The sequence below is a fragment of the Phyllobates terribilis genome, unplaced genomic scaffold (genome assembly GCF_046119375.1).
Source record: "Phyllobates terribilis strain yellow unplaced genomic scaffold, ASM4611937v1 Scaffold_9__5_contigs__length_417890890, whole genome shotgun sequence".
Lineage (NCBI taxonomy): Eukaryota > Metazoa > Chordata > Amphibia > Anura > Dendrobatidae > Phyllobates > Phyllobates terribilis.
The window spans coordinates 302,971,624-302,996,887 of record NW_027362769.1 but is presented as its reverse complement, the minus strand read 5'-3'; the positions used below and the strand labels follow the sequence as shown (position 1 = coordinate 302,996,887).

At 52.1% G+C, this 25,264-nt stretch overlaps 1 protein-coding gene across 2 annotated transcripts in view; it reads left to right on the top strand.

Moving 5' to 3' along the window:
* The first annotated feature begins 6,549 nt into the window (after positions 1 to 6,549).
* Positions 6,550 to 25,264, top strand: part of MRPL28 (mitochondrial ribosomal protein L28) — a 33,121-nt gene continuing 14,406 nt past the window's right edge. Inside the window, exon 1 of one of the 2 annotated variants that reach the window (XM_073645756.1) lies at positions 6,550 to 6,683. The gene's annotated coding sequence lies outside the window, so the exon portion shown is untranslated. Of the gene's footprint in view, positions 6,769 to 25,264 lie in introns of both variants that reach the window. The other variant, XM_073645757.1, reaches the window with a different exon arrangement.

Genomic DNA, 25,264 nt, shown 5'->3' with positions numbered 1-25,264 from the left:
CCACCACAAGTTAGCCTCTTCTGGCAGGGCACTAGTCTACTCTAACCTATTAAACATTTCTTAAAATATCCAATATTCTTTCTAGGTTTATTTTTCTTTAAGGAATGTGTTACATTCCTTTTTTAAAATGACCATTAATACCACATGCAAGGAACAAATACCGCCACACCATGGCCGCACCACATATTACGACCACATACACTGTGTGCAGAATTATTAGGCAAGTTGTATTTTAGAGGATTATTTTTATTATTGATCAACAACTATGTTCTCAATCAACCCAAAAGACTCTTAGGATATCTGTTTGTGCAGGTAACTATTACTGTGCAGAATTATTAGGCAACTTAATAAAAACCAAATATAATCCCATCTCACTTGTTTATTTTCATCAGGTAAACCAATATCAGTGCACAAAATTTAGAAATAAACATTTCTGACATGCAACATCGCGTGCAGCAGCCACCACAGCCTCCCAGACACTGGTGTACTGTTTTCCCTCCCTGTAGATCTCACATTTTATGATGGACCACAGGTTCTCTATGGGGTTCAGATCAGGTGAACAAGGGGGCCATGTCATTATTTTTTCTTCTTTTAGACCTTTACTGGCCAGCCACGCTGTGGAGTAGTTGGATGCATGTGATGGAGCATTGTCCTGCATGAAAATCATGTTTTTCTTGAATGATACCGACTTCTTCCTGTACCACTGCTTGAAGAAGTTGTCTTCCAGAAACTGGCAGTAGGTCTGGGAGTTGAGCTTCACTCCATCCTCAACCCGAAAAGGTCCCACAAGTTCATCTTTGATGATACCAGCCCATACCAGTACCCCACCTCCACCTTGCTGGCGTCTGAGTCAGAGTGGAGCTCTCTGCCCTTTATTGATCCAGCCTCTGGCCCATCCATCTGGCCCATCAAGAGTCACGCTCGTTTCATCAGTCCATAAAACCTTTAAAAAATCAGTCTTAAGATATTTCTTGACCCATTCTTGAAGTTTTATCTTATGTTTCTTGTTCAAAGGTGGTCGTTTTTCAGCCTTCCTTACCTTGGCCATGTCCCTGAGTATTGCACACCTTGTGCTTTTTGATACTCCAGTAACGTTGCAGCTCTGAAATATGGCAAAACTGGTGGCGAATGGCATCTTGGCAGCTTCACGCTTGATTTTCCTCAATTCATGGACAGTTATTTTGCGCCTTTTTTGGCCAACACGTTTCTTGCGACCCTGTGGGCTATTTGCCATGAAACGCTTGATTGTTCGGTGATCACGCTTCAAAAGTTTGGAAATTTCAAGACTGCTGCATCCCCCTGCAAGACATCTCACAATTTTGGACTTTTCAGAGCCCGTCAAATCTCTCTTCTGACCCATTTTGCCAAAGGAAAGGAAGTTGCCTAATAATTAAACACACCTTATATAGGGTGTTAATGTCATTAGTCAACACCCCTCCTCATTACAGAGAAGCACATCACCAGATTTACTTAATTGGTAGTTGGCTCTCAAGCCTATGCAGCTTGCAGTAGGACAACATGTATAAAAAGTATCATGTGATCAAAATACTCATTTGCCTAATAATTCTGCACACTGTGTAGTAACTGAATAATACAATACTGATCATTAATAAAAAAAACAATACTAATATTACCATAAGTGCCATTATACACAGGATCTCTGTACATAATATACAGTGTATAGTGTAAGTGTACAGGTAATACAGTGATCATCAGTGACATTATACACAGGAGTTCTGTATATAGTGTCAGTGTACAGGTAATACAAGGATCACCACTGACATTATACACAGGAGCTCTGTATATAGTGTCAGTGTACAGGTAATACAGTGATCACCAGTGACATTATACACAGGAGTTCTGTATATATTGTCAGTGTACAGGTAATACAGAGATGACCACTGACATTATACACAGCAGTTCTGTATATAGTATAGTGTCAGTGTACAGGTAATAATACAGTGATCACCAGTGATATAATACACAGGAGCTCTGTATATAGTGTCAGTGTAGAGGTAATACAGTGATCACCAGTGACATTATACACAGGAGCTCTGTATATAGTGTCAGTGTACAGGTAATACAGTGATCACCAGTGACATTATACATAGGAGCTCTGTACATAGTATACAGTGTGATTAAGATTGTCCACTCACACAGCATTATAACACAGAGAATCTCCCAGTATGACTAGAATGCTACATAGATAGGTACTATGGTTAAATACACAAAGAATAAGGACATCATATAGAGAAGTAGTGTACATCAGAACCGACCATACTTTAAGATAAATCACAAAATATCCAGAGAGGGTGAATATCAGTAACCAATCTTTATTAACAAACATTTTTAAAAGACACATAACATTTAAAAAAAAAGTATACAGTGTATAGTGTCAATGTACAGGTAACACACTGACTCACAGGTGAGGTCTCTAGGTGAAGTCCTTCATCTTCGCTTTTCTTCTTAATCTGGCACAGACCACCATCACTTCTTCCAGCCAGAACTCTTCTCTGCATAAAATAACACACAGTTATCTAGAGCACATACCCCAACTTCTACACTACGCAGATGAATACAGATGTGCACCCAATATATATTATTAGTTATTATGCAGCCCACCACTGCGTCCCCACTAAGCATAAATAGCCACTCTCCCCACCCAATAAATATATAAATTAATGAGCACCTGTACTTTTTCCCCCAATTCATTCAGTCACATTTCTGCAGCCTCAATACCCCCCCATTCTGTACTCTCCCTCCCCCGATTCATTATATTTACATACCCGCCTCCACCACAATACATTGTCTCGTCCTCTCTCTCTCCCACCCCCACTTCATCACTTGTTGTCCCCCCCAACTTACAATTTATTTGCTCCCCCCACTCCCAATTCATCATTTGGTCTCTCCCGCCTCCCCCCCCCCAATTCGTCATTTGCTCCCCCCCCACTCCTAATTCATCATTTGTGACACCCCCCACTTGCAATTCATCATTTGCTGTTCCCCAAGACCATTTAATTAATTCTATTGAAAAAAAAAGTTTTATATACTTACCTCTCATACAATCCCCTGCAGCTCCACTTCTGGGCTGGGATCCTGGTGCTCAATACCGGCGCGTACATCATCGCGTACGCACCTTTTCTAGCGAGTCACAGAAGAGGAGGAGGATTGTAGCTGCACGGCCGTTCAGTTCTTGACGGCCGTGAGAGCTCCAAGGCTCCCTGTGCGAAGGAGATGTACACCGCCGGCGGCGGCGCTCTGGCACAAGATACCCCAGGGCTCAGTAAGCAGTAGCACAAGAGGGGGGGCCCGCACTAGGTCCAGGCCCCTCCTCTTTTACATCATTACGGAGCTTTTCTGAAACTATGCCTGTGGCCGGGCTTCAAAGGAGACCATGATTTCTGCTACATACAGCGCATCGCTGTATATTGCACAAGCAATTGAACGACTGTTAGGGGACGACCTTCAAGTTCCCTAAGAGGTTAACAATAACAGAAAAAGTGAAAAAAACATTTAAAAACGATGAAAAAAAATCAAAAACCAAAAGTTCAAATCACCTCCTTTTGTTATTAAAAAAATAAATAAAAGAAATACACATACCGTATTTTGGGGACCATAAGACGCACCCCAAATTTTGGGGAGGAAAATAACAAAAACTTTTTTTAATAAAACGCTTTTAGGGCAGCTTACCTGGGGGTGGCTGCGGTGGAGCAGGGTCCCAGGAGGTAGGGTCACTGCTGCAAGAAGCTGGCGGCGGCAGGAGTGGGGCCATGCTGCGGGCCCCTGGCCGGGAGTAGGGCATGTTCGGCAGTGCGAAGCTGCAGCGGGCTCTGGGCTTTCAGAAAATGTCAGGAGTCCCTGCTCTTCCCGTCCTTTTCACTGTGGTGGACTTCGGCAAAATGGCCGCTGGAACTGGCACATGTGTAGATTGAGATCTCAGGAACTGAGATCTCAATCAGAGCATGCTCCGCCTCCAGCGGACATTTTATTTTATTTTTTTTAAGTCCACCGCAGTGTAAATGACGGGAAGAGCAGGGATTCCTGACATTTTCTGAAAGCCCAGAGTCTGCCGCAGCCTCGCACTGCTGAACATCCCCTACTCCCAGCCAGGGGCCCGCAGCATCGCCCCACTCCTGACACCGCCGCCAGTTTCCTGCAGCAGCGACCCCACTCCACTGCATCCACCTTCCCGGCTACACTACATTTGGATTATAATATGCACCCCAATTTTCCCCCAAATTTGGGGGGAAAAAGTTTGTCTTATAATCCGAAAAATACAGTATGTGGTATCGCCACTTTCAGAAACATCCAATCTATCAAAATACAAAAACAATTAACCTGATCAGAAAACACTGTAAATAGAAAAAATTCAAGAACGTCAGAGTTAAGTTTATTTTGGTCGCCACAATTCCACAAAAAAGGATGTAATAAGCGATCAAAAAGTCACATCTATCCCAAAATGGCACTAATAATAACATCGTCTCACCTCCTCAAAAAATAATCCCTCAAACTGCTCCATCCGCCGAAAAATAAAAATGTTATGGGTCTCGGGATATGGTGACACAACCAAAAAATGTTTATTTGCAAACTTCAGATTTTTTTTTTACCACTAAATAATACAAAAACTGGATATGTTGGGTATTGCCGTAATCACCTTGATGATGAGAATAATATTGCGATGTCATTTTTACCACACAATGTACACCGTAAAAACAATTCCCAAAAACCAATGTTTTTTCACAATTTCACTGCACTTGGAATTTTTTTCCCCATTTTCCAGTACACTATGCGGTAAAATAAATGGTGTCATTCAAAAGTACAACTTGTCCCGCAAAAAAACAAGCCCTGATATGTCTATGTGGACAGAAATATAAACGTTATGGCTCTGGGAAGAAGGGGAGAAAAAAACAGAAATGCAAAAATGGAAATAGGCCACAGCGTGAAGGGGTTAAAGAGGGTTACGGCTGTATTCACACACGGAAAAATGGGCACATGCCGGTACAGCCGTGGTCACACTGTACACAGACTCCGGCGCAATATAATATATTACAGCTCGGGGGAAGGGGAAGGGTGAGGTGATAGATGTTATTATTTTATCCATGTGGGCAACTCTCCTGTGGGCATCTTTCTGGTCACTAAAATAACAGCGCATGCTGTAGTCGCCTTGCCAGCCTCCACTGGTCAGCCTCCGCTGCTGCTTCCGGTGTCTGGCTTTGGCTGCGGTGCTGACATCATGAGAGCGCAGCAGCCAATCAGTGAGCTCAGCCGCTCTGCCAGTGTAGGCAAAATGCCTCGCTCACTGATTCCACTCCTGGTTGTGGTTAAAAATACTGAGGTAAAAAAACTCACCAAATACTGAACGTGTGAATGTGGACCTATTGAGATCTTTGCCACAAACTGCTGTGCTTTTGAACCGCAAGACCACATTCACACATTCAGTATTTGGCGAGGTTTTTTACCTCAGTATTTGTAAGCTAAAACCAGGAGTGGGTGATAAATACAGAAGTGGTGACGTGTTTCTATTATACTTTACCTTTGAGGCCACAGCCCCACTATCAGTATTTGGTCAGTATTTGGTCAGTATTTTTTCTCAGGAGTGGGAGCCAAAACCAGGAGTGGGTGATAAATGCAGAATTGGTGACTTGTTTCTATTATACCTTTTCTCTGATTGTTCCTCACCTGGTTTTGTCTCCCACTCCTGAGAAAAAATACTGACCGAATACTGACCAAATACTGATAGTGGGGCCGTGGCCTTACTGTTCCACTCCTGGCTTTGGCTTACAAATACTGAGGTAAAATACTGACCAAATACTGAACGTGTGAACGTGGCCTAACAATGTTCTAAACAAGCGTGGAAGTTACACCGTGTCAAATGGATGGGAGATAACTGTCCAATCATGAACAGGGGGGCTGTGAGGACCCTGGACACAGCCGCGTGCTGCGCTCAGCAGATCTCCTATAAGAGTGACTGACAGACCACCGCACCAATCACATGGGGAACTTAACCCCAATTGTTGGGATTTGTGGGGGCTCAGTGGTCGGACCCCTGGCGATCAGGACCTTACCCCCTATACTATGTCAGAATACCCCTTTAGGCCATCGCTCACATCTATGTCCTCTAATTCACCCTATGACCTCTCACATTATAGGCTCTGGACCTGGCACGTGAGGGTCAGCGGTGACATTGTCAGGTTTCTGTCATGGTCACTTACTAGAAGAAGGTGCAGAGTGCTCAGACTGAGGCTCCAATACACTTTTCTTACCAGACAAACAAGAAACATTTATAAATGGCGTCTGCCTGCTATTCTAAGCCCAATACTCTCACGTGGAGCCATTACCACTCAGCCATGTGGCAATGTAGGCATCAGGCCCAGAGATTACAGTATGACAGAGGCGTCCTGCTAACCTGTGTAATTGTTACTAAGCACACTGCACGTTTCGTTTGTGGCAATTAACCTTTTCCCTCTCAATGAGCCGTCATAGAAAAACACGGGGATCCGAAATGGAGGCGACCATCACTACTCTCGACCACAAGAGGGCACTAAAAGTCAACTTACTGTGACAAACCACGTGATCGCACCTTTGAGTCATAACTATGCGACAAAAGCGGAAGCCGGCGGAAGTGGGACCCACGTGCTGACTTCCGGGTGTCCTTGTCTTGTCATTAACAGAGCGACGAGCAGGTATGTGATCTCTAATGTGTCTCATTGGCAGCCGCGATGGAGCAGCTATCGCGATACTTTCAGTGACCGGTCTGCTCTGTGTTGGGTGAGTGGTTTGTATCAGTGTATGATGCTATGGGAGGAATAGGCGTCATCCTCCTGTCAGAGCTCAGGGCTGGAGCTGCTGCTGGCTCCTATAACACCTGCTGGGAGGGTGACGTGTATGTGGGGTATAATAGTGCCGTGCTGGGAGGGTGACGTGTATGTGGGGTATAATAGTACCGTGCTGGGAGGGTGACGTGTATGTGGGGTATAATAGTGCCGTGCTGGGAGGGTGACGTGTATGTGGGGTATAATAGTGCCGTGCTGGGAGGGTGACGTGTATGTGGGGTATAATAGTGCCGTGCTGGGAGGGTGATGTGTATGTGGGGTATAATAGTGCCGTGCTGGGAGGGTGACGTGTATGTGGGGTATAATAGTGCCGTGCTGGGAGGGTGACGTGTATGTGGGGTATAATAGTGCCGTGCTGGGAGGGTGACGTGTATGTGGGGTATAATAGTGCCGTGCTGGGAGGGTGACGTGTATGTGGGGTATAATAGTGCCGTGCTGGGAGGGTGACGTGTATGTGGGGTATAATAGTGCCGTGCTGGGAGGGTGACGTGTATGTGGGGTATAATAGTGCCGTGCTGGGAGGGTGACGTGTATGTGGGGTATAATAGTACCGTGCTGGGAGGGTGACGTGTATGTGGGGTATAGTGACGCCGTGCTGGGAGGGTGACGTGTATGTGGGGTATAGTGACGCCGTGCTGGGAGGGTGACGTGTATGTGGGGTATAATAGTGCCGTGCTGGGAGGGTGACGTGTATGTGGGGTATAATAGTGCCGTGCTGGGAGGGTGACGCGTATGTGGGGTATAATAGTGCCGTGCTGGGAGGGTGACGTGTATGTGGGGTATAATAGTGCCGTGCTGGGAGCGTGACGTGTATGTGGGGTATAATAGTGCCGTGCTGGGAGGGTGACGTGTATGTGGGGTATAATAGTGCCGTGCTGGGAGGGTGACGTGTATGTGGGGTATAATAGTGCCGTGCTGGGAGGGTGACGTGTATGTGGGGTATAATAGTGCCGTGCTGGGAGGGTGACGTGTATGTGGGGTATAATAGTGCCGTGCTGGGAGGGTGACGTGTATGTGGGGTATAATAGTGCCGTGCTGGGAGGGTGACGTGTATGTGGGGTATAATAGTGCCGTGCTGGGAGGGTGACGTGTATGTGGGGTATAATAGTGCCGTGCTGGGAGGGTGACGTGTATGTGGGGTATAATAGTGCCGTGCTGGGAGGGTGACGTGTATGTGGGGTATAATAGTACCGTGCTGGGAGGGTGACGTGTATGTGGGGTATAATAGTGCCGTGCTGGGAGGGTGACGTGTATGTGGGGTATAATAGTACCGTGCTGGGAGGGTGACGTGTATGTGGGGTATAGTGACGCCGTGCTGGGAGGGTGACGTGTATGTGGGGTATAATAGTGCCGTGCTGGGAGGGTGACGTGTATGTGGGGTATAATAGTACCGTGCTGGGAGGGTGACGTGTATGTGGGGTATAGTGACGCCGTGCTGGGAGGGTGACGTGTATGTGGGGTATAGTGACGCCGTGCTGGGAGGGTGACGTGTATGTGGGGTATAATAGTGACGCCGTGCTGGGAGGGTGACGTGTATGTGGGGTATAATAGTGACGCCGTGCTGGGAGGGTGACGTGTATGTGGGGTATAATAGTGACGCCGTGCTGGGAGGGTGACGTGTATGTGGGGTATAATAGTGACGCCGTGCTGGGAGGGTGACGTGTATGTGGGGTATAATAGTGACGCCGTGCTGGGAGGGTGACGTGTATGTGGGGTATAATAGTGACGTGCTGGGAGGGTGACGTGTATGTGGGGTATAATAGTGCCGTGCTGGGAGGGTGACGTGTATGTGGGGTATAATAGTGCCGTGCTGGGAGGGTGACGTGTATGTGGGGTATAATAGTGCCGTGCTGGGAGGGTGATGTGTATGTGGGGTATAGTGACGCCGTGCTGGGAGGGTGACGTGTATGTGGGGTATAATAGTACCGTGCTGGGAGGGTGACGTGTATGTGGGGTATAATAGTACCGTGCTGGGAGGGTGATGTGTATGTGGGGTATAGTGACGCCGTGCTGGGAGGGTGACGTGTATGTGGGGTATAATAGTGCCGTGCTGGGAGGGTGACGTGTATGTGGGGTATAATAGTGCCGTGCTGGGAGGGTGACGTGTATGTGGGGTATAATAGTGCCGTGCTGGGAGGGTGACGTGTATGTGGGGTATAATAGTGCCGTGCTGGGAGGGTGACGTGTATGTGGGGTATAATAGTGCCGTGCTGGGAGGGTGACGTGTATGTGGGGTATAATAGTACCGTGCTGGGAGGGTGACGTGTATGTGGGGTATAGTGACGCCGTGCTGGGAGGGTGACGTGTATGTGGGGTATAGGGACGCCGTGCTGGGAGGGTGACGTGTATGTGGGGTATAATAGTGCCGTGCTGGGAGGGTGACGTGTATGTGGGGTATAATAGTGCCGTGCTGGGAGGGTGACGTGTATGTGGGGTATAATAGTGCCGTGCTGGGAGGGTGATGTGTATGTGGGGTATAGTGACGCCGTGCTGGGAGGGTGACGTGTATGTGGGGTATAATAGTACCGTGCTGGGAGGGTGACGTGTATGTGGGGTATAATAGTACCGTGCTGGGAGGGTGATGTGTATGTGGGGTATAGTGACGCCGTGCTGGGAGGGTGACGTGTATGTGGGGTATAATAGTGCCGTGCTGGGAGGGTGACGTGTATGTGGGGTATAATAGTGCCGTGCTGGGAGGGTGACGTGTATGTGGGGTATAATAGTGCCGTGCTGGGAGGGTGACGTGTATGTGGGGTATAATAGTGCCGTGCTGGGAGGGTGACGTGTATGTGGGGTATAATAGTGCCGTGCTGGGAGGGTGACGTGTATGTGGGGTATAATAGTACCGTGCTGGGAGGGTGACGTGTATGTGGGGTATAGTGACGCCGTGCTGGGAGGGTGACGTGTATGTGGGGTATAGGGACGCCGTGCTGGGAGGGTGACGTGTATGTGGGGTATAATAGTGCCGTGCTGGGAGGGTGACGTGTATGTGGGGTATAATAGTGCCGTGCTGGGAGGGTGACGTGTATGTGGGGTATAATAGTGCCGTGCTGGGAGGGTGACGTGTATATGGGGTATAATAGTGCCGTGCTGGGAGGGTGACGTGTATGTGGGGTATAATAGTGCCGTGCTGGGAGGGTGACGTGTATGTGGGGTATAATAGTGCCGTGCTGGGAGGGTGATGTGTATGTGGGGTATAATAGTGCCGTGCTGGGAGGGTGACGTGTATGTGGGGTATAATAGTGCCGTGCTGGGAGGGTGACGTGTATGTGGGGTATAATAGTGCCGTGCTGGGAGGGTGATGTGTATGTGGGGTATAATAGTGCCGTGCTGGGAGGGTGATGTGTATGTGGGGTATAATAGTGCCGTGCTGGGAGGGTGACGTGTATGTGGGGTATAATGACGCCGTGCTGGGAGGGTGACGTGTATGTGGGGTATAATAGTGCCGTGCTGGGAGGGTGACGTGTATGTGGGGTATAATAGTACCGTGCTGGGAGGGTGACGTGTATGTGGGGTATAGTGACGCCGTGCTGGGAGGGTGACGTGTATGTGGGGTATAATAGTGCCGTGCTGGGAGGGTGACGTGTATGTGGGGTATAATAGTGCCGTGCTGGGAGGGTGACGTGTATGTGGGGTATAATAGTGCCGTGCTGGGAGGGTGACGTGTATGTGGGGTATAATAGTGCCGTGCTGGGAGGGTGACGTGTATGTGGGGTATAATAGTGCCGTGCTGGGAGGGTGACGTGTATGTGGGGTATAATAGTGCCGTGCTGGGAGGGTGACGTGTATGTGGGGTATAATAGTGCCGTGCTGGGAGGGTGACGTGTATGTGGGGTATAATAGTGCCGTGCTGGGAGGGTGACGTGTATGTGGGGTATAATAGTACCGTGCTGGGAGGGTGACGTGTATGTGGGGTATAATAGTGCCGTGCTGGGAGGGTGACGTGTATGTGGGGTATAATAGTGCCGTGCTGGGAGGGTGACGTGTATGTGGGGTATAATAGTACCGTGCTGGGAGGGTGACGTGTATGTGGGGTATAATAGTACCGTGCTGGGAGGGTGACGTGTATGTGGGGTAAAATAGTACCGTGCTGGGAGGGTGACGTGTATGTGGGGTATAATGACACCGTGCTGGGTGGGTGACGTGTATGTGGGATATAATAGTGCCGTGCTGGGAGGGTGACGTGTATGTGGGATATAATAGTACCGTGCTGGGAGGGTGATGTGTATGTGGGGTATAATAGTGCCGTGCTGGGAGGGTGACGTGTATGTGGGGTATAGTGACGCCGTGCTGGGAGGGTGACGTGTATGTGGGGTATAATAGTACCGTGCTGGGAGGGTGACGTGTATGTGGGGTATAATAGTGCCGTGCTGGGAGGGTGACGTGTATGTGGGGTATAATAGTGCCGTGCTGGGAGGGTGACGTGTATGTGGGGTATAATAGTGCCGTGCTGGGAGGGTGACGTGTATGTGGGGTATAATAGTGCTGTGCTGGGAGGGTGACGTGTATGTGGGGTATAATAGTGCCGTGCTGGGAGGGTGACGTGTATGTGGGGTATAATAGTGCCGTGCTGGGAGGGTGACGTGTATGTGGGGTATAATAGTGCCGTGCTGGGAGGGTGACGTGTATGTGGGGTATAATAGTGCCGTGCTGGGAGGGTGACGTGTATGCGGGGTATAATAGTGCCGTGCTGGGAGGGTGACGTGTATGTGGGGTATAGTGACGCCGTGCTGGGAGGGTGACGTGTATGTGGGGTATAATAGTGCCGTGCTGGGAGGGTGACGTGTATGTGGGGTATAGTGACGCCGTGCTGGGAGGGTGACGCGCATGTGGGGTATAATAGTGCCGTGCTGGGAGGGTGATGTGTATGTGGGGTATAATAGTACCGTGCTGGGAGGGTGACGTGTATGTGGGGTATAAGGACGCCGTGCTGGGAGGGTGACGTGTATGTGGGGTATAATAGTACCGTGCTGGGAGGGTGACGTGTATGTGGGGTATAATAGTACCGTGCTGGGAGGGTGACGTGTATGTGGGGTATAATAGTGACGTGTATGTGGGGTATAATAGTACCGTGCTGGGAGGGTGACGTGTATGTGGGGTATAATAGTACCGTGCTGGGAGGGTGACATGTATGTGGGGTATAATAGTGCTGTGCTGGGAGGGTGACGTGTATGTGGGGTATAGTGACGACGTGCTGGGAGGGTGACGTGTATGTGGGGTATAATAGTGCCGTGCTGGGAGGGTGACGTGTATGTGGGTTTAGTGACGCCGTGCTGGGAGGGTGACGCGTATGTGGGGTATAATAGTACCGTGCTGGGAGGGTGATGTGTATGTGGGGCATAATAGTACCGTGCTGGGAGGGTGACGTGTATGTGGGGTATAATAGTGCCGTGCTGGGAGGGTGACGTGTATGTGGAGTATAATAGTGCCGTGCTGGGAGGGTGACGTGTATGTGGGGTATAATAGTGCCGTGCTGGGAGGGTGATGTGTATGTGGGATATAATAGTGCCGTGCTGGGAGGGTGACGTGTATGTGGGATATAATAGTGCCGTGCTGGGAGGGTGACGTGTATGTGGGGTATAATAGTGCCGTGCTGGGAGGGTGACGTGTATGTGGGGTATAATAGTGCCGTGCTGGGAGGGTGACGTGTATGTGGGGTATAATAGTGCCGTGCTGGGAGGGTGACGTGTATGTGGGGTATAATAGTACCGTGCTGGGAGGGTGACGTGTATGTGGGGTATAATAGTACCGTGCTGGGAGGGTGACGTGTATGTGGGGTATAGTGACGCCGTGCTGGGAGGGTGACGTGTATGTGGGGTATGGTGACGCCGTGCTGGGAGGGTGACGTGTATGTGGGGTATAATAGTGCCGTGCTGGGAGGGTGACGTGTATGTGGGGTATAATAGTGCCGTGCTGGGAGGGTGACGTGTATCTGGGGTATAATAGTGCCGTGCTGGGAGGGTGACGTGTATGTGGGGTATAATAGTGCCGTGCTGGGAGGGTGACGTGTATGTGGGGTATAATAGTGCCGTGCTGGGAGGGTGACGTGTATGTGGGGTATAGTGACGCCGTGCTGGGAGGGTGACGCGCATGTGGGGTATAATAGTGCCGTGCTGGGAGGGTGATGTGTATGTGGGGTATAATAGTACCGTGCTGGGAGGGTGACGTGTATGTGGGGTATAAGGACGCCGTGCTGGGAGGGTGACGTGTATGTGGGGTATAATAGTACCGTGCTGGGAGGGTGACGTGTATGTGGGGTATAATAGTACCGTGCTGGGAGGGTGACGTGTATGTGGGGTATAATAGTGACGTGTATGTGGGGTATAATAGTGACGTGTATGTGGGGTATAATAGTACCGTGCTGGGAGGGTGACGTGTATGTGGGGTATAATAGTACCGTGCTGGGAGGGTGACGTGTATGTGGGGTATAATAGTGCTGTGCTGGGAGGGTGACGTGTATGTGGGGTATAGTGACGCCGTGCTGGGAGGGTGACGTGTATGTGGGGTATAATAGTGCCGTGCTGGGAGGGTGACGTGTATGTGGGGTATAGTGACGCCGTGCTGGGAGGGTGACGCGTATGTGGGGTATAATAGTACCGTGCTGGGAAGGTGATGTGTATGTGGGGCATAATAGTACCGTGCTGGGAGGGTGACGTGTATGTGGGGTATAATAGTGCCGTGCTGGGAGGGTGACGTGTATGTGGAGTATAATAGTGCCGTGCTGGGAGGGTGACGTGTATGTGGGGTATAATAGTGCCGTGCTGGGAGGGTGACGTGTATGTGGGGTATATAGACGCCGTGCTGGGAGGGTGACGTGTATGTGGGGTATAGTGACGCCGTGCTGGGAGGGTGACGTGTATGTGGGGTATAGTGACGCCGTGCTGGGAGGGTGATGTGTATGTGGGGTATAATAGTGCCGTGCTGGGAGGGTGACGTGTATGTGGGGTATAATAGTACCGTGCTGGGAGGGTGACGTGTATGTGGGGTATAATAGTGCCGTGCTGGGAGGGTGACGTGTATGTGGGGTATAATAGTACCGTGCTGGGAGGGTGACGTGTATGTGGGGTATAATAGTGCCGTGCTGGGAGGGTGACGTGTATGTGGGGTATAATAGTGCCGTGCTGGGAGGGTGACGTGTATGTGGGGTATAATAGTGCCGTGCTGGGAGGGTGACGTGTATGTGGGGTATAATAGTACCGTGCTGGGAGGGTGACGTGTATGTGGGGTATAATAGTACCGTGCTGGGAGGGTGACGTGTATGTGGGGTATAGTGACGCCGTGCTGGGAGGGTGACGTGTATGTGGGGTATGGTGACGCCGTGCTGGGAGGGTGACGTGTATGTGGGGTATAATAGTGCCGTGCTGGGAGGGTGACGTGTATGTGGGGTATAATAGTGCCGTGCTGGGAGGGTGACGTGTATCTGGGGTATAATAGTGCCGTGCTGGGAGGGTGACGTGTATGTGGGGTATAATAGTGCCGTGCTGGGAGGGTGACGTGTATGTGGGGTATAATAGTGCCGTGCTGGGAGGGTGACGTGTATGTGGGGTATAGTGACGCCGTGCTGGGAGGGTGACGCGCATGTGGGGTATAATAGTGCCGTGCTGGGAGGGTGATGTGTATGTGGGGTATAATAGTACCGTGCTGGGAGGGTGACGTGTATGTGGGGTATAAGGACGCCGTGCTGGGAGGGTGACGTGTATGTGGGGTATAATAGTACCGTGCTGGGAGGGTGACGTGTATGTGGGGTATAATAGTACCGTGCTGGGAGGGTGACGTGTATGTGGGGTATAATAGTGACGTGTATGTGGGGTATAATAGTGACGTGTATGTGGGGTATAATAGTGACGTGTATGTGGGGTATAATAGTGACGTGTATGTGGGGTATAATAGTACCGTGCTGGGAGGGTGACGTGTATGTGGGGTATAATAGTACCGTGCTGGGAGGGTGACATGTATGTGGGGTATAATAGTGCTGTGCTGGGAGGGTGACGTGTATGTGGGGTATAGTGACGCCGTGCTGGGAGGGTGACGTGTATGTGGGGTATAATAGTGCCGTGCTGGGAGGGTGACGTGTATGTGGGGTATAGTGACGCCGTGCTGGGAGGGTGACGCGTATGTGGGGTATAATAGTACCGTGCTGGGAAGGTGATGTGTATGTGGGGCATAATAGTACCGTGCTGGGAGGGTGACGTGTATGTGGGGTATAATAGTGCCGTGCTGGGAGGGTGACGTGTATGTGGAGTATAATAGTGCCGTGCTGGGAGGGTGACGTGTATGTGGGGGTATAATAGTGCCGTGCTGGGAGGGTGACGTGTATGTGGGGTATATAGACGCCGTGCTGGGAGGGTGACGTGTATGTGGGGTATAGTGACGCCGTGCTGGGAGGGTGACGTGTATGTGGGGTATAGTGACGCCGTGCTGGGAGGGTGACGTGTATGTGGGGTATAATAGTACCGTGCTGGGAGGGTGACGTGTATGTGGGGTATAATAGTGCCGTGCTGGGAGGGTGACGTGTATGTGGGGTATAATAGTACCGTGCTGGGAGGGTGACGTGTATGTGGGGTATAATAGTGCCGTGCTGGGAGGGTGACGTGTATGTGGGGTATAATAGTACCGTGCTGGGAGGGTGACGTGTATGTGGGGTATAATAGTACCGTGCTGGGAGGGTGACGTGTATGTGGGGTATAGTGACGCCGTGCTGGGAGGGTGACGTGTATGTGGGGTATAATAGTGCCGTGCTGGGAGGGTGACGTGTATGTGGGGTATAATAGTGCCGTGCTGGGAGGGTGACGTGTATGTGGGGTATAATAGTGCCGTGCTGGGAGGGTGACGTGTATGTGGGGTATAATAGTGCCGTGCTGGGAGGGTGACGTGTATGTGGGGTATAATAGTGCCGTGCTGGGAGGGTGACGTGTATGTGGGGTATAATAGTGCCGTGCTGGGAGGGTGACGTGTATGTGGGGTATAATAGTGCCGTGCTGGGAGGGTGACGTGTATGTGGGGTATAATAGTGCCGTGCTGGGAGGGTGACGTGTATGTGGGGTATAATAGTACCGTGCTGGGAGGGTGACGTGTATGTGGGGTATAGTGACGCCGTGCTGGGAGGGTGACGTGTATGTGGGGTATAATAGTGCCGTGCTGGGAGGGTGATGTGTATGTGGGGTATAATAGTGCCGTGCTGGGAGGGTGACGTGTATGTGGGGTATAATAGTGCCGTGCTGGGAGGGTGACGTGTATGTGGGGTATAATAGTGCCGTGCTGGGAGGGTGATGTGTATGTGGGGTATAATAGTGCCGTGCTGGGAGGGTGACGTGTATGTGGGGTATAATAGTGCCGTGCTGGGAGGGTGACGTGTATGTGGGGTATAATAGTGCCGTGCTGGGAGGGTGACGTGTATGTGGGGTATAATAGTGCCGTGCTGGGAGGGTGACGTGTATGTGGGGTATAATAGTACCGTGCTGGGAGGGTGACGTGTATGTGGGGTATAATAGTACCGTGCTGGGAGGGTGACGTGTATGTGGGGTATAATAGTACCGTGCTGGGAGGGTGACGTGTATGTGGGGTATAATAGTGCCGTGCTGGGACGGTGACGTCTATGTGGGGTATAATAGTGCCGTGCTGGGAGGGTGACGTGTATGTGGGGTATGGTGACGCCGTGCTGGGAGGGTGATGTGTATGTGGGGTATAATAGTGCCGTGCTGGGAGGGTGACGTGTATGTGGGGTATAATAGTGCCGTGCTGGGAGGGTGACGTGTATGTGGGGTATAATAGTGCCGTGCTGGGAGGGTGACGTGTATCTGGGGTATAATAGTGCCGTGCTGGGAGGGTGACGTGTATGTGGGGTATAATAGTGCCGTGCTGGGAGGGTGACGTGTATGTGGGGTATAATAGTGCCGTGCTGGGAGGGTGACGTGTATGTGGGGTATAGTGACGCCGTGCTGGGAGGGTGACGCGCATGTGGGGTATAATAGTGCCGTGCTGGGAGGGTGATGTGTATGTGGGGTATAATAGTACCGTGCTGGGAGGGTGACGTGTATGTGGGGTATAAGGACGCCGTGCTGGGAGGGTGACGTGTATGTGGGGTATAATAGTACCGTGCTGGGAGGGTGACGTGTATGTGGGGTATAATAGTACCGTGCTGGGAGAGTGACGTGTATGTGGGGTATAATAGTGACGTGTATGTGGGGTATAATAGTGACGTGTATGTGGGGTATAATAGTGACGTGTATGTGGGGTATAATAGTACCGTGCTGGGAGGGTGACGTGTATGTGGGGTATAATAGTACCGTGCTGGGAGGGTGACATGTATGTGGGGTATAATAGTGCTGTGCTGGGAGGGTGACGTGTATGTGGGGTATAGTGACGCCGTGCTGGGAGGGTGACGTGTATGTGGGGTATAATAGTGCCGTGCTGGGAGGGTGACGTGTATGTGGGGTATAGTGACGCCGTGCTGGGAGGGTGACGCGTATGTGGGGTATAATAGTACCGTGCTGGGAAGGTGATGTGTATGTGGGGCATAATAGTACCGTGCTGGGAGGGTGACGTGTATGTGGGGTATAATAGTGCCGTGCTGGGAGGGTGACGTGTATGTGGAGTATAATAGTGCCGTGCTGGGAGGGTGACGTGTATGTGGGGGTATAATAGTGCCGTGCTGGGAGGGTGACGTGTATGTGGGGTATATAGACGCCGTGCTGGGAGGGTGACGTGTATGTGGGGTATAGTGACGCCGTGCTGGGAGGGTGACGTGTATGTGGGGTATAGTGACGCCGTGCTGGGAGGGTGATGTGTATGTGGGGTATAATAGTGCCGTGCTGGGAGGGTGACGTGTATGTGGGGTATAATAGTACCGTGCTGGGAGGGTGACGTGTATGTGGGGTATAATAGTGCCGTGCTGGGAGGGTGACGTGTATGTGGGGTATAATAGTACCGTGCTGGGAGGGTGACGTGTATGTGGGGTATAATAGTGCCGTGCTGGGAGGGTGACGTGTATGTGGGGTATAATAGTACCGTGCTGGGAGGGTGACGTGTATGTGGGGTATAATAGTACCGTGCTGGGAGGGTGACGTGTATGTGGGGTATAGTGACGCCGTGCTGGGAGGGTGACGTGTATGTGGGGTATAATAGTGCCGTGCTGGGAGGGTGACGTGTATGTGGGGTATAATAGTGCCGTGCTGGGAGGGTGACGTGTATGTGGGGTATAATAGTGCCGTGCTGGGAGGGTGACGTGTATGTGGGGTATAATAGTGCCGTGCTGGGAGGGTGACGTGTATGTGGGGTATAATAGTGCCGTGCTGGGAGGGTGACGTGTATGTGGGGTATAATAGTGCCGTGCTGGGAGGGTGACGTGTATGTGGGGTATAATAGTGCCGTGCTGGGAGGGTGACGTGTATGTGGGGTATAATAGTGCCGTGCTGGGAGGGTGACGTGTATGTGGGGTATAATAGTACCGTGCTGGGAGGGTGACGTGTATGTGGGGTATAGTGACGCCGTGCTGGGAGGGTGACGTGTATGTGGGGTATAATAGTGCCGTGCTGGGAGGGTGATGTGTATGTGGGGTATAATAGTGCCGTGCTGGGAGGGTGACGTGTATGTGGGGTATAATAGTGCCGTGCTGGGAGGGTGACGTGTATGTGGGGTATAATAGTGCCGTGCTGGGAGGGTGACGTGTATGTGGGGTATAATAGTGCCGTGCTGGGAGGGTGATGTGTATGTGGGGTATAATAGTGCCGTGCTGGGAGGGTGACGTGTATGTGGGGTATAATAGTGCCGTGCTGGGAGGGTGACGTGTATGTGGGGTATAATAGTGCCGTGCTGGGAGGGTGACGTGTATGTGGGGTATAATAGTGCCGTGCTGGGAGGGTGACGTGTATGTGGGGTATAATAGTACCGTGCTGGGAGGGTGACGTGTATGTGGGGTATAATAGTACCGTGCTGGGAGGGTGACGTGTATGTGGGGTATAATAGTACCGTGCTGGGAGGGTGACGTGTATGTGGGGTATAATAGTGCCGTGCTGGGACGGTGACGTCTATGTGGGGTATAATAGTGCCGTGCTGGGAGGGTGACGTGTATGTGGGGTATGGTGACGCCGTGCTGGGAGGGTGATGTGTATGTGGGGTATAATAGTGCCGTGCTGGGAGGGTGACGTGTATGTGGGGTATAATAGTGCCGTGCTGGGAGGGTGACGTGTATGTGGGGTATAATAGTGCCGTGCTGGGAGGGTGACGTGTATGTGGGGTATAATAGTGCCGTGCTGGGAGGGTGACGTGTATGTGGGGTATAATAGTGCCGTGCTGGGAGGGTGACGTGTATGTGGGGTATAATAGTGCCGTGCTGGGAGGGTGACGTGTATGTGGGGTATAATAGTACCGTGCTGGGAGGGTGACGTGTATGTGGGGTATAATAGTACCGTGCTGGGAGGGTGACGTGTATGTGGGGTATAATAGTACCGTGCTGGGAGGGTGACGTGTATGTGGGGTATAATGACACCGTGCTGGGAGGGTGACGTGTATGTGGGGTATAATAGTACCGTGCTGGGAGGGTGACATGTATGTGGGGTATAATAGTTCCGTGCTGGGAGGGTGACGTGTATGTGGGATATAATAGTGCCGTGCTGGGAGGGTGACGTGTATGTGGGATATAATAGTACCGTGCTGGGAGGGTGATGTGTATGTGGGGTATAATAGTGCCGTGCTGGGAGGGTGATGTGTATGTGGGGTATAAGGACGCCGTGCTGGGAGGGTGACGTGTATGTGGGGTATAGTGACGCCGTGCTGGGAGGGTGACGTGTATGTGGGGTATAATAGTGCCGTGCTGGGAGGGTGACGTGTATGTGGGGTATAGTGACGCCGTGCTGGGAGGGTGACGCGCATGTGGGGTATAATAGTGCCGTGCTGGGAGGGTGACGCGCATGTGGGGTATAATAGTGCCGTGCTGGGAGGGTGATGTGTATGTGGGGTATAATAGTACCGTGCTGGGAGGGTGACGTGTATGTGGGGTATAAGGACGCCGTGCTGGGAGGGTGACGTGTATGTGGGGTATAATAGTACCGTGCTGGGAGGGTGACGTGTATGTGGGGTATAATAGTACCGTGCTGGGAGGGTGACGTGTATGTGGGGTATAATAGTGAGGTATATGTGGGGTATAATAGTACCGTGCTGGGAGGGTGACGTGTATGTGGGGTATAATAGTACCGTGCTGGGAGGGTGACATGTATGTGGGGTATAATAGTGCTGTGCTGGGAGGGTGACGTGTATGTGGGGTATAGTGACGCCGTGCTGGGAGGGTGACGTGTATGTGGGGTATAATAGTGCCGTGCTGGGAGGGTGACGTGTATGTGGGGTATAGTGACGCCGTGCTGGGAGGGTGACGCGTATGTGGGGTATAATAGTGCCGTGCTGGGAGGGTGACGTGTTTGTGGGGTATAAGGACGCCGTGCTGGGAGGGTGACGTGTATGTGGGGTATAAGGACGCCGTGCTGGGAGGGTGACGTGTATGTGGGGTATAATAACGCTGTGCTGGGAGGGTGACGTGTATGTGGGGTATAATGACGCCGTGCTGGGAGGGTGACGTGTATGTGGGGTATAATGACGCCGTGCTGGGAGGGTGATGTGTATGTGGGGTATAATAGTGCCGTGCTGGGAGGGTGACGCGTATGTGGGGTATAATAGTACCGTGCTGGGAGGGTGATGTGTATGTGGGGTATAATAGTGCCGTGCTGGGAGGGTGACGTGTATGTGGGGTATAGTGACGCCGTGCTGGGAGGGTGACGGGTATGTGGGGTATAATAGTGCCGTGCTGGGAGGGTGACGTGTATGTGGGGTATAGTGACGCCGTGCTGGGAGGGTGACGCGTATGTGGGGTATAATAGTGCCGTGCTGGGAGGGTGATGTGTATGTGGGGTATAATAGTGCCGTGCTGGGAGGGTGACGTGTATGTGGGGTATAGTGACGCCGTGCTGGGAGGGTGACGCGTATGTGGGGTATAGTGACGCCGTGCTGGGAGGGTGACGCGTATGTGGGGTATAATAGTGCCGTGCTGGGAGGGTGATGTGTATGTGGGGTATAATAGTACCGTGCTGGGAGGGTGACGTGTATGTGGGGTATAAGGACGCCGTGCTGGGAGGGTGACGTGTATGTGGGGTATAGTGACGCCGTGCTGGGAGGGTGACGTGTATGTGGGGTATAATAGTGCCGTGCTGGGAGGGTGACGTGTATGTGGGGTATAGTGACGCCGTGCTGGGAGGGTGACGCGCATGTGGGGTATAATAGTGCCGTGCTGGGAGGGTGATGTGTATGTGGGGTATAATAGTACCGTGCTGGGAGGGTGACGTGTATGTGGGGTATAAGGACGCCGTGCTGGGAGGGTGACGTGTATGTGGGGTATAATAGTACCGTGCTGGGAGGGTGACGTGTATGTGGGGTATAATAGTGACGTGTATGTGGGGTATAATAGTACCGTGCTGGGAGGGTGACGTGTATGTGGGGTATAATAGTACCGTGCTGGGAGGGTGACATGTATGTGGGGTATAATAGTGCTGTGCTGGGAGGGTGACGTGTATGTGGGGTATAGTGACGCCGTGCTGGGAGGGTGACGTGTATGTGGGGTATAATAGTGCCGTGCTGGGAGGGTGACGTGTATGTGGGGTATAGTGACGCCGTGCTGGGAGGGTGACGCGTATGTGGGGTATAATAGTACCGTGCTGGGAGGGTGATGTGTATGTGGGGTATAATAGTACCGTGCTGGGAGGGTGACGTGTATGTGGGGTATAATAGTACCGTGCTGGGAGGGTGACTTGTATGTGGGGTATAATAGTACCGTGCTGGGAGGGTGACGTGTATGTGGGGTATAATAGTACCGTGCTGGGAGGGTGACGTGTATGTGGGGTATAATAGTACCGTGCTGGGAGGGTGACGTGTATGTGGGGTATAATAGTGCCGTGCTGGGAGGGTGACGTGTATGTGGGGTATAGTGACGCCGTGCTGGGAGGGTGACGCGTATGTGGGGTATAATAGTACCGTGCTGGGAGGGTGACGTGTATGTGGGGTATAATAGTACCGTGCTGGGAGGGTGACGTGTATGTGGGGTATAATAGTACCGTGCTGGGAGGGTGACGTGTATGTGGGGTATAATAGTGCCGTGCTGGGAGGGTGACGTGTATGTGGGGTATAGTGACGCCGTGCTGGGAGGGTGACGCGTATGTGGGGTATAATAGTACCGTGCTGGGAGGGTGATGTGTATGTGGGGTATAATAGTACCGTGTTGGGAGGATGACGTGTATGTGGGGTATAGTGACGCCGTGCTGGGAGGGTGACGTGTATGTGGAGTATAATAGTGCCGTGCTGGGAGGGTGACGTGTATGTGGAGTATAATAGTACCGTGCTGGGAGGGTGACGTGTATGTGGGGTATAATAGTGCCGTGCTGGGAGGGTGACGTGTATGTGGGGTATAATAGTGCCATGCTGGGAGGGTGACGTGTATGTGGGGTATAATGACGCCGTGCTGGGAGGGTGACGTGTATGTGGGGTATAATGACGCCGTGCTGGGAGGGTGACGTGTATGTGGGGTATAATAGTGCCGTGCTGGGAGGGTGACGTGTATGTGGGGTATAATAGTGCCGTGCTGGGAGGGTGACGTGTATGTGGGGTATAATAGTGCCGTGCTGGGAGGGTGACGTGTATGTGGGGTATAATAGTGCCGTGCTGGGAGGGTGACGTGTATGTGGGGTATAATAGTGCCGTGCTGGGAGGGTGACGTGTATGTGGGGTATAGTGACGCCGTGCTGGGAGGGTGACGTGTATGTGGGGTATAATGACGCCGGGCTAGGAGGGTGACGTGTATGTGGGGTATAATAGTGCCGTGCTGGGAGGGTGACGTGTATGTGGGGTATAATGACGCCGTGCTGGGAGGGTGACGTGTATGTGGGGTATAATGACGCCGGGCTAGGAGGGTGACGTGTATGTGGGGTATAATAGTGCCGTGCTGGGAGGGTGACGTGTATGTGGGGTATAATAGTGCCGTGCTGGGAGGGTGACATGTATGTGGGGTATAGTGACGCCGTGCTGGGAGGGTGACGTGTATGTGGGGTATAATAGTGCTGTGCTGTGCTGGGACGGTGACGTGTATGTGGGGTATAATAGTGCTGTGCTGGGACGGTGACATGTATGTGGGGTATAGTGACGCCGTGCTGGGAGGGTGATGTGTATGTGGGGTATAAGGACGCCGTGCTGGGAGGGTGACGTGTATGTGGGGTATAAGGACGCCGTGCTGGGAGGGTGACGTGTATGTGGGGTATAAGGACGCCGTGCTGGGAGGGTGACGTGTATGTGGGGTATAAGGACGCCGTGCTGGGAGGGTGACGTGTATGTGGGGTATAAGGACGCCGTGCTGGGAGGGTGACGTGTATGTGGGGTATAAGGACGCCGTGCTGGGAGGGTGACGTGTATGTGGGGTATAAGGACGCCGTGCTGGGAGGGTGACGTGTATGTGGGGTATAAGGACGCCGTGCTGGGAGGGTGACGTGTATGTGGGGTATAAGGACGCCGTGCTGGGAGGGTGACGTGTATGTGGGGTATAAGGACGCCGTGCTGGGAGGGTGACGTGTATGTGGGGTATAAGGACGCCGGGCTGGGAGGGTGACGTGTATGTGGGGTATAATAGTGCCGTACTGGGAGGGTGACGTGTTTGTGGGGTATAATGACGCCGTGCTGGGAGGGTGACGTGTATGTGGGGTATAATAGTGACGCCGTGCTGGGAGGGTGACGTGTATGTGGGGTATAATAGTGCCTTGCTGGGAGGGTGATGTGTATGTGGGGTATAATGACGCCGGGCTAGGAGGGTGACGTGTATGTGGGGTATAATAGTGCCGTGCTGGGAGGGTGACGTGTATGTGGGGTATAATAGTGACGCCGTGCTGGGAGGGTGACGTGTATGTGGGGTATAATAGTGCCTTGCTGGGAGGGTGATGTGTATGTGGGGTATAATGAGGCCGGGCTAGGAGGGTGACGTGTATGTGGGGTATAATAGTGCCGTGCTGGGAGGGTGACGTGTATGTGGGGTATAATAGTGCCGTGCTGGGAGGGTGACGTGTATGTGGGGTATAGTGACGCCGTGCTGGGAGGGTGACGTGTATGTGGGGTATAATAGTGCCGTGCTGGGAGGGTGACGTGTTTGTGGGGTATAAGGACGCCGTGCTGGGAGGGTGACGTGTATGTGAGGTATAATGACGCGGTGCTGGGAGGGTGACGTGTATGTGGGGTATAATAGTGCCGTGCTGGGAGGGTGACGTGTATGTGGGCTATAATAGTGACGCCGTGCTGGGAGGGTGACGTGTATGTGGGGTATAATGACACCGTGCTGGGAGGGTAACGTGTATGTGGGGTATAATGTCACCGTGCTGGGAGGTTGACGTGTATGTGGGGTATAAGGACGCCGTGCTGGGAGGGTGACGTGTATGTGGGGTATAATAGTGCCGTGCTGGGAGGGTGACGTGTATGTGGGGTATAATGGTGCAGTGCTGGGAGGATGACGTGTATGTGGGGTAGAATAGTGCCGTGCCGTGCTGGGACGGTGACGTGTATGTGGGGTATAGTGACGCTGTGCTGGGAGGGTGACGTGTATGTGGGGTATAGTGACGCCGTGCTGGGAGGGTGACGTGTATGTGGAGTATAATAGTGCCGTGCTGGGAGTGTGACGTGTATGTGGGGTATAATAGCGCCGTGCTGGGAGGGTGACGTGTATGTGGGGTATAATGACACCGTGCTGGGAGGGTGACGTGTATGTGGGCTATAATGACACCGTGCTGGGAGGGTGACGTGTATGTGGGCTATAATGACACCGTGCTGGGAGGGTGACGTGTATGTGGGGTATAAGGACGCCGTGCTGGGAGGGTGACGTGTATGTGGGGTATAATAGTGCCGTGCTGGGAGGGTGACGTGTATGTGGGGTATAATAGTGCCGTGCTGGGAGGGTGACGTGTATGTGGGGTATAATAACGCTGTGCTGGGAGGGTGACGTGTATGTGGGGTATATAGACGCCGTGCTGGGAGGGTGACGTGTATGTGGAGTATAATAGTGCCGTGCTGGGAGGGTGACGTGTATGTGGGGTATAATAGTGCCGTGCTGGGAGGGTGACGTGTATGTGGGGTATAAAGACGCCGTGCTGGGAGGGTGACGTGTATGTGGGGTATAAAGACGCCGTGCTGGGAGGGTGACGTGTATGTGGGGTATAAAGACGCCGTGCTGGGAGGGTGACGTGTATGTGGGGTATAGTGACGCCGTGCTGGGAGGGTGACGTGTATGTGGGGTATAGTGACGCCGTGCTGGGAGGGTGACGTGTATGTGGGGTATAGTGACGCCGTGCTGGGAGGGTGACGTGTATGTGGAGTATAATAGTGCCGTGCTGGGAGGGTGACGTGTATGTGGGGTATAATAG